Consider the following 14,463-nt stretch of genomic DNA (forward strand, 5'->3'; position numbering starts at 1 on the left):
TCCAGAAAATGGCCGCCACCACCGATAACAAGAGGATTCACCCGGCTCTGCTGCATACCGGGCCTGCTGCATCACCATACCGGGGAAAGGGACCCCGCTTACTGCGCCTCCTCTGCCGCCACACCCCCGCACCGGACCTCTGCCACCGCACCTCTGCCACCTAGGTAAGCCTGCATTGCGACTATTAGATGCACCCCCCATTTTCCCCCCTTTTTTGGGGGGGAAAAAGTGCGTCTTTTAGTCCGAAAAATACGGTACTATCTCCCTACAGTAATCTCAGAAAAGTATGGCAGGCAGCAATAAAAAGGACTGCTGCACACAAAAGTGTGGACAAACAAACAAGATAGCTGTGCAGAAAGGAAGGAACAACAGGATTTGTGCTTTGAAAAAAGCAGTTGGTTTGCAGAGCGGCGTACAAACAGCAATGCAGCTATCAGGGAGCCTTATAAGGCAGCCTAATAAGCTACAGAGCTGATGCACTGAAATCTAGCCTCCACTGTCCCTGCAAAGAAAGGGTGGTGTTGGACAGTGGAAATCGCTACAGAACAAGCGGTTTGGGGGTTTATATTCCCTGCCTAACGCTATCCCTGCTTCTGATGAAGCGGCAGCAACCTCTCCCTAGGCTCAGATCAGCAGCAGTAAGATGGCGATCGGCGTGCACACCGCTTTATAGCCCCTGTGACGCCGCAGAAAGCAAGCCAATCACTACCATGCCCTTCTCTAAGATGGTGGGGACCGAGAACTAGGTCATCACGCTGCCCACACTCTGCGTGCTCCTTCATTGGCTGAGAAATGGCGCTGAACGCGTCAAATGAAACGCGACTTTGGCGCGAAGGTCGCGTACCGCATGGCCGACCCCACACAGGGATCGGGTCGGGTTTCATGAAACCCGACTTTGCCAAAAGTCGGCGACTTATGAAAATGACCGATTCATTTCGCTCAACCCTAGTCAGGACAACACACTGTTCTTTGCTTGCAACCTTGATCACCAGACATCTGGAGCTTGCTGTTTACCCAGATAAGCAGAAATTCTTGCTATTCTAACACATTAACTGCTTTTTTTAGACAGTCCCTTTACTTTTTTGCAGCATTACAAGATATCTTAGATGGCAGAATATTAAGAAACAAGCATATACTTGCTACAATTAAGGAGTCAGGCACCAAGGATTTAATCCATATCCATGAAATTCCAATTAACCATGGATGATTGTGTTTGTGTTTTCTTTGAAATTGATTTAATGGTCTTAATGGTCAAAGTAGCCTCTTAAAGGACAAAACTCGAAATTATTAATTTCATGCTTCTAAGTTCATAACGTATTTAACCTACTATGCCATGGTACTTAGAAATGACTATTCCTAATTCTGTGCAAATTACTAATTAGTGTTATTAAGGAAATTAAACTATATGCAGTAAGCAGAGTAATGGACAGGAGTTTAGAAGATGCACTTACAAAACAGTGCAAATGTCGAATTTTCACAATTGCTTTCATTACCATATGTATCACAACTGTTTTTTCTTGGAATGATGAGTTTCTCTTTAATAGGCACTGATGTGCCACAATGAAACACCTAAAAGAGCTATTGTTTTTAGCTCCATTCAACAGCTGATTACAGAGTGTTCCGGATATTGGACCTCCCTCTGATCTGATATTGATGCATCATAAGAATAAGTAATTGATACTATATGCCTTTGCAACCCCTTTAACATCTACAATGTATACAGTGCCTTTAAAAAGTATTCATACCCTGTGAACTTGTCCACACTTGTTCACGTCACACCCACAAACATAAATGTATTTTATTGAGCTTTTATGTGATATACCAAGTAGAACAGGGGAAGAAGCACCCTGGACCTCTGGTATATACTCTGGACCATGGTATTCAGCCCAAGTAGTCAGGTGCTTTGCTTGCATGTGCCTGAGCATGCTGGTGGTGGTCAGGCTGGTTGTTGTGCTACCCGTCTGATGCTGGCATGGCAGATGTTGCAAAACTCCTTTTTGAGGTTAACTGGACTGTCTTTAAAAAAAGTGCTAGACTCGTAAACACCTAACCCTTGGCTTGGCAACGTCAACCGTGTTGGACCTCTAGGGAACATTTGGCCACCCCACTGCCTCTCGCTGCCTGTTGTAGTGCTGTGGATACCTCCCCCTGTGCACTGCTGTCCTTTCTCTATATCACCTTCCCAGGGTGGGTCAGTGACTTCATTGTCCACCACCTCATCTTCCATTAACGCACACTGGTCCTCTTCCTGACTTGCTGACTTAACAACATCACTTGTTGGCAATTGTGTTTCATCATCAGCCACCTCTTGTGACAGTAATTTCATTTTCCCACCATTGCCTTCTTGTGAGCAAGGCTGCACAAATATTTGGACATTGTTACATGCGATCTCCACATGTACAGCTTGAAACAGCAAGGTGAGAGGCCAGAATCTATAAATGGACACTCCAATGAGCTGTTAACATCTCCAAGTGTGGGATCACTTGTTCCTGGGCCCTCTGCATGGTGGGAGGAAGGAAGATCAGGGTGAGGATTATGTGGTCCGGAATCACGGCTACTGAGAGTGGACCATGTGGTAGACAGGGTGGTGCTGTCAAAGTGACTGGAAGCATTATGTGCTTTCCATCCAACAACCTTTTCCCACTGGTCTGGCTTCAAGAGTGGTGTTCCACGCCCCCCTACAAAGTAGGTAAGGAAGCTAGATCAACATAATGTGTGTGCTTGTTTTGCAAACAGTTTAACCTTTGCCTTTGCACTCACCATCAGCATCATGTCCACATCCCCATCTCTTACCACATGCCTTGCCCATTTTAAATTACATATTATATATTTAAAAAATGTTATACACTGTCGCATAATCCCCTGATAGGATAAGACGGGAGCCACAGGTGGTGACAACAGGTTCTGTGTAGGACCCTGTTAAAGGATTAACTGATAGATAATATTGTGAAACCACCGCACTAAACTGAGGCTAGAACGATCATAGATTAAAGATTAAAAATTACAATATCAACATTTGGTGATATTATGCAGTACTTACTCTTTTTGAAACTGTGTAAACTGATCATGCACTTACTCTTTTTGAAACTGTGTAAACTGATCATACACTTACTCTTTTTGACACTGTGTAAATTGATCATGATCAGTTTACACAGTTTCAAAAAGAGTAAGTGCATTTCACCAATACCCCTGGCAATTCATTCTGCGGGTCCAAATAATATAATATAATTTTTACACCTTGTACATTCTACCTTTTAGCAAACTGCTGCAGCCAGGGGCAAACTCCCTGCTCACAAAGGTCCCATAGGCATACACTACGAATGCAGCAACACTATAAGTAGGTACTGCACAATATCACCAAATGTTGATATTGTAATTTTTAATCTATGATTGTTCTAGCCTCAGTTTAGTGCGGTGGTTTCACAATATTATATATTAATATAGTGAAAATGTTGCAGTATTACCATCGCAGTAGAATTGGCCCACCTCATATAGACTTATGCTGCAGTATCAATATAGCGATGCTATTTCTTACAAAAGAAGTGTGCCTTTTTTGTTTTGATGCACAACTGTAGCATAACAAAGGCCGTATAATATTTGACTGCTGAAAAAAAACTTGCAGTATTACTATAGCTGGAAAATTTGCATGCACACCCCAGATGGACTGGTTACACTGCAGGAGTAATATACTGATGTTTTGAGATCCAACCAAGTCTTGCTGTATGCTTTTGACACACAACTGCAGCAGTAAAAATAGTGTACAATATTTCCCTACTCACAACAATTTGCAGGATTAAGGGCAAAAAGTAATATTATTAGCTCTGAGAATGGTTTCTGGTATGAGTTGCAGCAAAAAAAAGGAAGTGCAATTAATAGGGATGATCGAATTGTGAAATATTAGGATTCAGGAAAATTTGCATGAATAATTTCTAATATCAGTGTATTCGAACCGAATAACAAATTCAATGCAAGTCAATGGGAAAGCCAAATATTTTTCAGCTAGACCCAACAAGCAAGTCTGGGGGCATGGGAAAAAACTGAAATTGATTGGACAGGGCTAACACTAAATGGGAACAGCATGGGGAAGATGCCTGCATGCCCTTCTGCCTCACATATGGTATCTAGGAATAATGTTGTTAGAATATTGTGCCGCTTTTAAGGATTTTTAAAAAAAACTACCAAATCAAAACTTTTTTTAAAGGGAAAAATGCCGAGAACCATTTTTTTCTTCAGAATTACATGTATATAACATTAAACAAAAATAAATAAAACTATATATATATATATATATATATATATATATATATATATATATATATATATATATACTTCTCCTTTAGCATTGTTCTCTTGGAGTGTTTTGGCTTTAGTTTTTCATTTAACATTTGTGAGGGCTCTCACTCCAACATTTTGGAGATCCCTCCCTCATGCCAAATAGTTAACAAGATAGTGGAATACATAGTCCCCATCACTTTACAATGCCAGCTAAAACATGCCCATTTGAATTTTTGGCTTTGCCTGCCAGCACCACCATGTCCACCACCATGTCATTATGTGGCCCTCGCTAACAATTAGCAGAGTGTCAGCAGGTGCTGTGAAACCTGCGTTTTGCAGGCTCCACAGTTCATTTTTGCAAATGGCTCTCAATGGAACAACTGTCATAGCGGGTGAAGCCACTGTAAGGTGAATATAATACAGGAGTTGGGGGGGGGGAGGGCTGTATGATCATTGTCAGTAAATTGTATTCTACCAGACACCAAAAGCATTAGAATTAAATTCTGAATGCATTGTATGCAAGCAAAGGCCTGTATTGTGGTCAGTCTGTCAGGCCTGAAACCCATGTCATGAACATGTACAAGCCTCATTTTACTTGGAAGCAGCCTTCTGAAGTTAAAGACAGGAGTGCCATTGATCTGCACAAGCCTGCGCAGTTACAGATCAGAAGGTAGCTGGATCTCATTCTAGCTTCCTGTCAAAATGAGGTCAGCGCAGTACACCACTGACAAACCCAGACAATTGCCAGGATTTTGAGGGTTGGATGGCAGACAAAGGCTCCAGTGTGTTAACAAGCAGCACCATCAAGTCTTCCACATGGTCCAGTCTCCGTAGCCAAGAGGCTTGGCCTCTAAATCCTCAACCTGGTCCTCCTTCTTCCCACCAGCAAGAGTCCAAGGAGACGTATGACCCCAACGCTGGCCACTCCGAGGAACTGTTTACATTCCCTCGTAATTTGTCAGGCCTCTCAATGTGCACCATTAAAGAGGGTCAAGAGGAGGTGGAATGCTGTGATGCCCAAATATTGGAGCACCAGGCCAGGAGAAAGCTACGATGGGGAAGGTCAATTCATGTCTGAGGAGGTGGAGGATAATCATGACGCACAGTTGCCATCAGGTCAGCCTAAAATTGCTACTCAGAATTAGAATCAGATTGAGGAATTGGAAGATGACGTGGTCAATGATGATGCCAGTGATCCAACCTGGCACGGTGGCATGCCTAGCGAGCACAGCAGTGCAGACAGGGATTAGTCTGTAGCACAAAAACAGGAAAGAAGAGGTAGTGGTTTGACTGTCAACTATTATTATTATTATTATTCATTTATATAGCCCCATTGATTCCATGGTGCTATACAATAGATGGGGTAACATACAAATTACAGATATCACGTACAGTAAACAAACTAACACTGACAGACTGATATAGAGGGGAGACGACCCTGCCCTTGCAGGCTTGCATTCCACAGAACCCACTACAGGCCAAAGATGCATTGTTCCCCTGTACGGCAGTTTTTTTCTGAATTTCCTTCAGACAAAAAAAACTGTAATTTGTATAATCTGCCAAACTAAGCTAAGAAGAACCAAGAACACTGCCAAATTGAGCACCACCTGCATGAAAAAGCACATGGCAGCCAAACACCCCAGTAGATGGGCAGAATGCCTGGTGTGATGAATGAGAGCTGGAGGAATAAAGATATCCCACCGCCATCACCAGGAGCTTACACAGTCACAGCTCTCTGGCGCCCACTTACCCTCAGGTTAGTCAGGGAACTGCACCTAGGATAAGTCGCCAGAGAAGCTGCCCTGTTATGTACTGGTTATCAAGGCTCTCTGCAGTGAGGGCGGTGTACATATCACCAGTCCTAGGCCAGGAATATATATAAACCTCCGTCACTGCCAGGATCCACAGTAACCAGTATGCTGCCACCAGTTCCTCATTAGATATAATCTCGGTCTATTGACCAGCTTATATCAGGTCAGAAAGCAACCCCAGGTAGCGTATAAGTGCTTGCCAAACTCATGGATGTGGGAAATTGGGATTCAATGTAAAAGAGCAGCCCAAAATTAATTGATATATATATTGATTGATTGACATGTTGCGTTCCTGTGCGGTCGGCGGGCACATCAAAATGCAACCTGCGGATGCATTCACATACAACGCATGTCCCTGCATACTCAATGTTAAACATCAGTACGCAGGATGCATGCAGAAGTAGGCAGTGTAGGCGGAGCTTGAAGGAGGAAGTATGCAGCCATATGCAGACCAGCCAAACTCAAGTGTGAACCCAACCTAACACAGGAAATAGTGAGATAAATGTGTTGAGGCGGTAGGCTGTTCATATTTTGGCAAGGCTTAGCAAGCAGCAGAGAGCAGTGTCTGAATGACAGCTTCTCAATACCCATCAGAGCAACACCCAGCCCCCACACATAACTGCCGAGTAGGTGTGAATTGATGACATTTCTGAGGTTCTTCAAAACTTTGAGTACTGCACCATGATGTTCAGCGCAGATGACACTATTTTCAGCATATCCATCTCACTACTTTGTCTATAAAAACCTTTCACTGCAAAATCTCAAAGAGGAAGCTTTGAATGCAGAGCAAGTGTCTATGAAGCAAAATTTTACTTTGGATGATAACACAGCCCAGCCTCACACAGTATTCTCAAGCCACATTGGGTGATGATGAGAAACAGGAGGAGGCGGAACAAGAGTTTTTGGTCTGTGCTACAGAGGGGACTCCCAATCCCAGCTTCATGTCTGTCCAGCATGGATGACCTGAAGAGGAGAAGGAGGAGGCCATGGGTCATGAGGAGGAGAGGATGGTTAGTGTTCTTCCTGGTGAGGAGACTGAATGTATGACTCTTTGTAGTCTGCCACACATGGCAGATTTCATATCCTGATGCCTATCCCAAGACCCTTGCGTGAAACACATTTTGTCCATCATGAAATACCAGCTGTGCACCTTTCTTGACCCATGGTCCAAGGAGAAATTTGCTTCTCTCATGTTGGAGGCAAACGTGTCATTTTCAGTGCATGTTTGCCAGAGGGCTGTTGTGGAACACTTGCTAAAAAGATTACCCTCAGACAACGCTGCTGGCAGAGGTACTGGCTTTTTTCACACACAAGGATTACATGGGAGGGCCACGCACACCAGGTCCAACTCGGGGGAGGGAAATGTCCACCAACTGACACATTTTCATGAGACCATCACATCAGCAAAGGCTATCTGTGGGTGTAGCTTTGACGAGGATGGAGAAGTTGACCAAGATGGTGACGGACTACTTAAGTGACCATACCAGCATCCTTCCTTATTCTTCAGTGCCCGTTAACTATTGGTTGTCCAAGCTCCACATTTAACCCTGCTGAAAGTGTGTTGTCAGTGCAGGTTTTTAGTTTGTCTGGTGCAATCATAATGGAAAGGCGCACACACCAGTCAACAGAAAATGCAGACAGGCTGACCCTTCTAAAATTGAACAAGGACTGGATTTAGGGCAACTTTGTAAGCCCTATGGATAACAGCAACTTAATGTAAAAGCAAGCCTAATGTTTTTGTTGACAAGTTGTGTTAACATCCATCCCTTACCATCCAAACCCATTTTGTTAATGAAATCGCCTCCTCCTCCTGCTTCTGCAACAAGTACTTAGTAGTCATGCATGTATACCCCACGTGGCTAAAGCTTTGTACCTTGTGAAAACTTGGCACATTGTGCAATGGAAACTTGGACTCTCAATTGATTCCCTTGCTGACCCACTGCAAATGCAGAGTAATGAAGATTATTGCCCCTGCTAAATTGTCACGTACGATTGTGTACCCGTATTGCACCAGTCGTAAAACTGCTAGACAAATATTAGGTATTTTAAGTGGAAAACAGAAGAGAGCTACACCATGTAATTACAATGATCAGTACACCCAGATGCCTGCCTTTCACCCACTGACCCTCCTATTAAATCTCTCACTTTTAAGTTCCCACCTAACAAACAAAAACAAGTAATCTTGACAGTTTCCAGCTCTTAAAAGAGCTTTTTGGAATGAATAAACGCTCAGTATAAACTCCTATCACTCTCCCTACACTACTTTCACTTTCCCTGCACTCAAACTACTCTCTCCCTATGTTATTTCTGGCTGCAATGTGTGCAACATGGAGCCAGCAACCTTTAAATATCCCCCTATGATGCTGGAAGGCCAGCCAATCACAGTAATGCCACATCAAAGATAGCGCCAGCATTACTGTGATTGGCAAGCCAGCTGTTCATTGACTGCAAATAAAGCACCAAACATGCTGGGGGAGGTCACTCGAATATACCGAGGTGAATACCTAATTACTTGCTTAGTAATAAATAGCCCGAATGCCATACTATTCATGCAAGTAACGGATGTATTCGCTCATCACTAACAATTAGCACTATCCTGTCCCTTCATTACAATCTCTCCCTAAGTGCTGCTAACAGCAGTATTAATATTGATTTATTATTACTTCTAAGAAGGGCTGCTGTTGTAGTTGAAAGAAATAAAAAAAAATGTGGTCGTATCCCTGTCTAATATGCAGCTACAATTCTGTCCCCCTCTCCAGCACCTCTCCCTGCTCTGCCTGTTTCCGGGGTACTGTGTGACGAGCATAGTGTCACTGGTCTTAAATAGACCCAATGATGATATGCAGCCAGCCAAGTACGGTAATACCACAACCAAGATGGCTACGGCATTACTGTGACTGGCAGGATATCTCTGCATGTTTATTGGCTGTCTAAAAAGTGCCAAGAATGCGGGGTGGGGACTCGAGCTCCCATTCGAGAATTAAAATAAATACTCAACTAGTAACGATCATCATGAGCATATGAGCATATTGATACTCAAGCGAGTAACGAATAGGGATGAGCACACTCTCTAATCTCTAATGGTGACTTGATTTAATAAAAGAACTCATATAGTTTGCGCCTATACATACCATCTATACTAATAAAAAAAAACATTTTTAATAGATATGGCTAAAAAACACATAGATATATCAATCCCCTAAAAAGTGATTTATATAGATGTAACCTGAAGCTTGGAGTCCACTTAATCCAATGCAGATTTTTCTTAATCCAGCTATTCATGCACATCAATAAACTCTCTAGATGGAAATCCTAAATGGATTTGGTTCTAACAGCGCCTCGTATTCCTGCTGGTCACGTGACAACTGACGTCACTCAAGGTCCTGCCGGCTGAACGCGACACTACATACCTTGATTATGAGCCTGGTGAGCTCTTGCACCACTGGGAAGGAGGCTGAGGGAGCGTCTGTCACCAGCTGGGACAGTGCTCCTGAAGACGTCTAATTTTTGAGATGCTGCTTTGATTCCTATACTCCGACCATTATATAAACTAAGAGGGACGCAAGGAGGAATTACCCAACCCTATTGTGGACTCTAATATCGCCTTAAAAAAGAGGTAAAAAAAAACCGCAATATTTGCTATCTAGAGTTTATTGATGTGCACGAATAGCTGGATTAAGAAAAATCTGCATTGGATTAAGTGGACTCCAAGCTTCAGGTTACATCTATATGAATCACTTTTTAGGGATTGATATATCTATGCATTTTTTAGCCATATCTATTAAAAATGTTTTTTTTATTAGTATAGATGGTATATATAGGCACAAACTATATGATTTTTTTATATGTTTGATTTTTGACAACTTTGTGGTGTTGTCCTGTTTGCAGCCAAATGCATGAAATACCTTTTTTTGCACTCGCGACTACCTTTACATTTATATTTCATATTTTATATTGATTTGAAAAAAGACTGTTTTCTGTGTTTACAAAAATTGATGCCCTAAAATGCAAATCCTGTGCACGTTAAAGGGAAATTAATATTTCTGCACACCTACCAGTTTCATTTTTTTGGAAAATATCCACAAAATAGATTAATTCCTGTAGCCAAACTCTGAAAATCTGTATAATCATACTGGTGATCATAGTGGATTGGCTTACAGTATTACTAATGAAAACTTTGCATCAAATGATGAAAAACGTATAATTTAAGAAAGCCTTTCTCACTGATACTTCTGGAAATACTTATATCCTACAATTGCTTTGATATATAGACTCATGAAATTTTAATAAGATATGTACTGTACAAGAATCTTTTCTGAGCTGCTGTGTAAAACTTCCTACCATTAATGCTAAATTGAATACATTCATGTAAGCTGGTACATAATTATCTTCTCCTGTGTTTTGATTACCAAGGAGCTTCTGAAGAGTACTATCACAACCAAATTATTTGTAGCTTATGTAATCAACAGTGCCTGCCGTTTTTGCTTTACCTTGAGATTGCAGTAATAAAAGGAATTATCATCAATGATGAACCTTTATTTTGTAGCCACATTCCATTTGTCAGTACTGGCTGTCATAACATTAGTTGGAAATTTAGTAAATGAAGCAATTTCCTTGTGTTCAGATAGTAAAGTTTCAATCCATTACATTTTTATTTTACAGTGCAGAAGATATAAGCAGCTTTTTCAGAGTCTCTGCAGTAATTAGCAAAGCAGCAGAAAGCAAATACACTTACATTTTCTTGTAGTAGTTAAGCAGTATTGGAGAATTTGCCTTACAGAGGTTGGTGCCAAAAAATAAGTGTCACAGAGAGGAAGCTAAAAGAAAGCAAAAAATATCAATTAACACTATATTCAGTTCCTTTTTTCCCCTAGGGTTGGGGTATATGTCAAGATATCCCCACAATGTCCTTTTGACATATACAGTTTTTTACCGGTAAGAATCCGCAAAATGTTTTTTTTCCAGGTCATCACCTGACAGCACCATCTAGGCGTCCTTCTCATCCATAGTGGGACAGGAAACCACGAGAGTTTAAAAGGACCTTCCTCTTACCACCCTTCAGTGTTTTTTTCCTGTCCCACTGTGGATAGGAACGACGAGAGATCCATCCGTCCTGTGCAGAGAGTGAGGATCGAGGGGCTCGGCCTCTTCCTTCCCACCACAAGACTCTGCTTTGCTGACACCCAAGTAATAGGGTCCCTCAGCAGCACCAGTGCAATGCTGCTCCTGGCTTCAGGGTTGCTTCCTGGCTTCAGGGTTCCGAAGGAAATGACGCCATCCGGGTAGGGGGATGGCTGTTGAATTTCCTGGTAGAGTGGGAAAGGATTTCCACAAGCCCTTGGGTTCTCCAGGTTATTGCCCAATGATACAGAATAGAATTTGACTCCTTACCCCCAGAAAAAAATTTTGTGTCCAACGTCCATCTCTCTTCAACCTCTCCTATGTGGTTGGGCATTCAGGAACTCCTGCAGGTAGCAGCAATATCACCAGTACCTCCTCTGAAGGTAGGAAGAGGTCATTAATCAGGCCTCTTCTCTATAAAAAAAAAAGCCCTCAGGAGAATCCAGAACTATAATAAACCTCAGACCCTTAAACAGTTGGCTGGTATACAAGAGATTCAATATGGAATCCATAAAATCTACAATTCTCCTGCTGGGGAAAAATTTGGTAATGTGCACTTTAGACTTAAAAAGTGCATACTACCACGTTCCAATCTTTGCAGACCACCAAAAGTACCTCAGATTTGCGGTGGAAAAAGAAGGAAAGATTTACCATTACCAATTCCATTGCCTCCCATTTGGTTCAGCAACAGCGCCCAGAATTTTCACAAAACTTATGGTAGAAGTAGTGGCTTATTTGAGAAATCGAGACGTCACGATAGTACCCTATTTAGACGATTTCCTAATAGTGGCAGATTTGGTAAATCAGCTCAGAATCAACTGTCAACTGGTGGTCTCCACGCTGCAGAAATTAGGATGGGTAGTGAACTGGTGAAAGTCAGACCTGACACCCAAACCAAGAATAAAATTTTTAGGAGTCATCCTGGACTCAAGCATCAGGAAATAGCTTCTTCCAGAGGGGAAGCTGACCGATTTAATAAACCGGTTTCATCATTTTTCAAGAAGTCGGGTCTCCATCAGAGATGACAGCCTGTATTCCCTGTGTCAGTTGGAGCCAGTTTCATTCCCATCAGCTGCAGAGGGCAGTTCTCGCTTGCTGGGACAGAAGGCAGAGCTCGTTGGACAAAGAATTCCGTGTATCCCACCAGGTCAGATGATCTCTATATTGGTGGACCATTCCCAGAAATCTTCAGGTCGGTGATTCATGGATTCAGTCTCCAACAGTCATGATAACCACGGACGCAAGCAAACAAGGTTGGGGTGGTCAGGTCCTTGGAAGATACTACCAGGGGCAATGGAGTTCGGAAGACAGCAAGAATTCCTCGAGCCTCAGGGAACTACATGCAGTTTGGAAGGTCATTTATTTAGCACAGACCTTGCTGAAAAACAAACACCTAAAGATTCTATCAGACAACACAACGACGTTTGCTTTCCTGCAACATCAAGGAGGCCCGAGACATCCAAGATTACAGAATCTGGCGGATTGGATTTTCAGATGTGCAGAAAGATCTGTCCTTTCAATTTCAGCTGTGCATCTAAAGGGCACAGAGAACCAGGTTGCAGACTTTCTGAGCAGGGAAAAACTATCAGTGATGGAATGGGAGCTAAACAACGAGGTATTCAGCGAACTGTGCCACTGCAGGGAACACCAGAGGTAGACTTATTCGCAGTAAGATGGAATGCAAAAGTCAGAACCTTTTACTCTCTGAACCCTTGGGAAAACCCTGCGGGGGTAGATGCTCTCTCTGTCTTGGAGCAGGGGTCTGTTATATACTTTCCCTCCTCTCGCACTGATCCCAAGGATCCTCAGGAAAATATACGAGGACAGAGCTCAGGTCATTCTAGTAGTTCCTGTCTGGCCCAAGACCAGCTGGTTTCCCTTACTAAGGAAATTGTCAATAGAAGAACAATTCCTTCTGCCAAGAAGAAAAGATTAACTTCTTCAGGGTGCGGTCCTACACCAAAATCCAGAGAGCCTCCAATTAGCAGCTTGGATCCTGAATGCCAGATCCTGAAAGCAAGAGGGCTCTCAAAGGAAGTCATCTCCATTCTTCAAGCAAGTAGAAAGCCAGTGACTTTTGTGTTTTATTTAAAAGTATGGAGAAAATTCAGCAGTTTCTGTGGAGAAACAGCAGTTGATTCTGACCATCCTGACATTCCCAAAATACTTGATTTTTTTACAACGGGGATTAGAGAAATGTCTTAGACCTAGTACTCTGAGGGTCCAAGTAGCAGCCCTCAGTGTATTCTATGATTCTTCCCTTGGCTTCCCACCCATGGATAGTCCGATTTTCCAGAGCCGTTCAAAGGTTAAAACCCTTAATTAGGAAGACTGTCCCTCCCTGGGATCTTAACCTGGTCCTTAATGATTTGTGCAAGGGTCCGTTTGATCTAGCAGAAGATATAGAGATTAGTAATCTTTCTCTCAAAACTGCTTTTTTGGTAGCCATTACATCCGGCAAAAGATGTTGTAGCTGTTTGCGTTCTGACCCAATGTCAGACATGCCAGATGACCAATGAGGCCAAATCAGGAGGTTACGCCCTTCATTTACAAGCGCTTGGAGAAAAAAGGAAATCGCACACGTTATGTGAGCAAAGTCACTTTTATCTGGTATGCTGAAAAACAAGGCAATATTTTATACCATTTACAACAGATGAAACTTAATGTAGCTCATGTAGCCCCCACCATCACCCAGGGTCATACTTTATTTACCATGCATCCAGAACATGTTGTGGCTGACTATTGAGAACATAAATGATAAGAAGAGTAGTCTCCTTGAAGAGGAGACCATCAGACTACTGTGTCAACAGATTCTAAATGTTAGCATTGGCTAACACGGTACCAAGATATATATCTTTCCTGTATCAACAGGTTCTAGTAATTCTAGCAATTCTAGCAACTAAAGGCAAAATGCACTTAAAGGCAAACTATTAACCCTTCTATATCAAAGACTAGGAGAGCTTCAGGCTCTATCAACTCAGAATCCCTATTTGCAGGTTTTTGAAGATAAACTGGTCTTAAAACTTGATCCAGTTTTTCTTCCTAAATGTGGTCTCAGATTCAACTATAAATCAGAAGGTAGTGCTTCCTTTATTTTGCCAGCATCCTAAAAACCAGAAAGAGAGGTTTTTCCATAACTTGGATGTTAGGGAGACAGTACTTGAAGGCAACTAGGACCTGGAGACAGGATTGTAATTTGTTTGTCCTTTATAGGGGTCCAAATAAAGGGAAAAAAGCATCAAAATCACCATTGCGA

General features: G+C 42.3%; 1 protein-coding gene across 3 annotated transcripts in view; it reads right to left on the reverse strand.

Moving 5' to 3' along the window:
* Positions 1 to 14,463, reverse strand: part of OCA2 (OCA2 melanosomal transmembrane protein) — an 809,946-nt gene that overhangs the window by 750,245 nt on the left and 45,238 nt on the right. The window contains exon 2 of one of the 3 annotated variants that reach the window (XM_069757833.1): positions 10,822 to 10,903. The exons of the other annotated variants lie outside the window; for them this stretch is intronic. The gene's annotated coding sequence lies outside the window, so the exon portion shown is untranslated. The remainder of the gene's footprint in view (positions 1 to 10,821; positions 10,904 to 14,463) is intronic. 3 annotated transcript variants of the gene reach the window in all.

The sequence above is a fragment of the Ranitomeya imitator genome, chromosome 3, assembly GCF_032444005.1.
Source record: "Ranitomeya imitator isolate aRanImi1 chromosome 3, aRanImi1.pri, whole genome shotgun sequence".
NCBI lineage: Eukaryota > Metazoa > Chordata > Amphibia > Anura > Dendrobatidae > Ranitomeya > Ranitomeya imitator.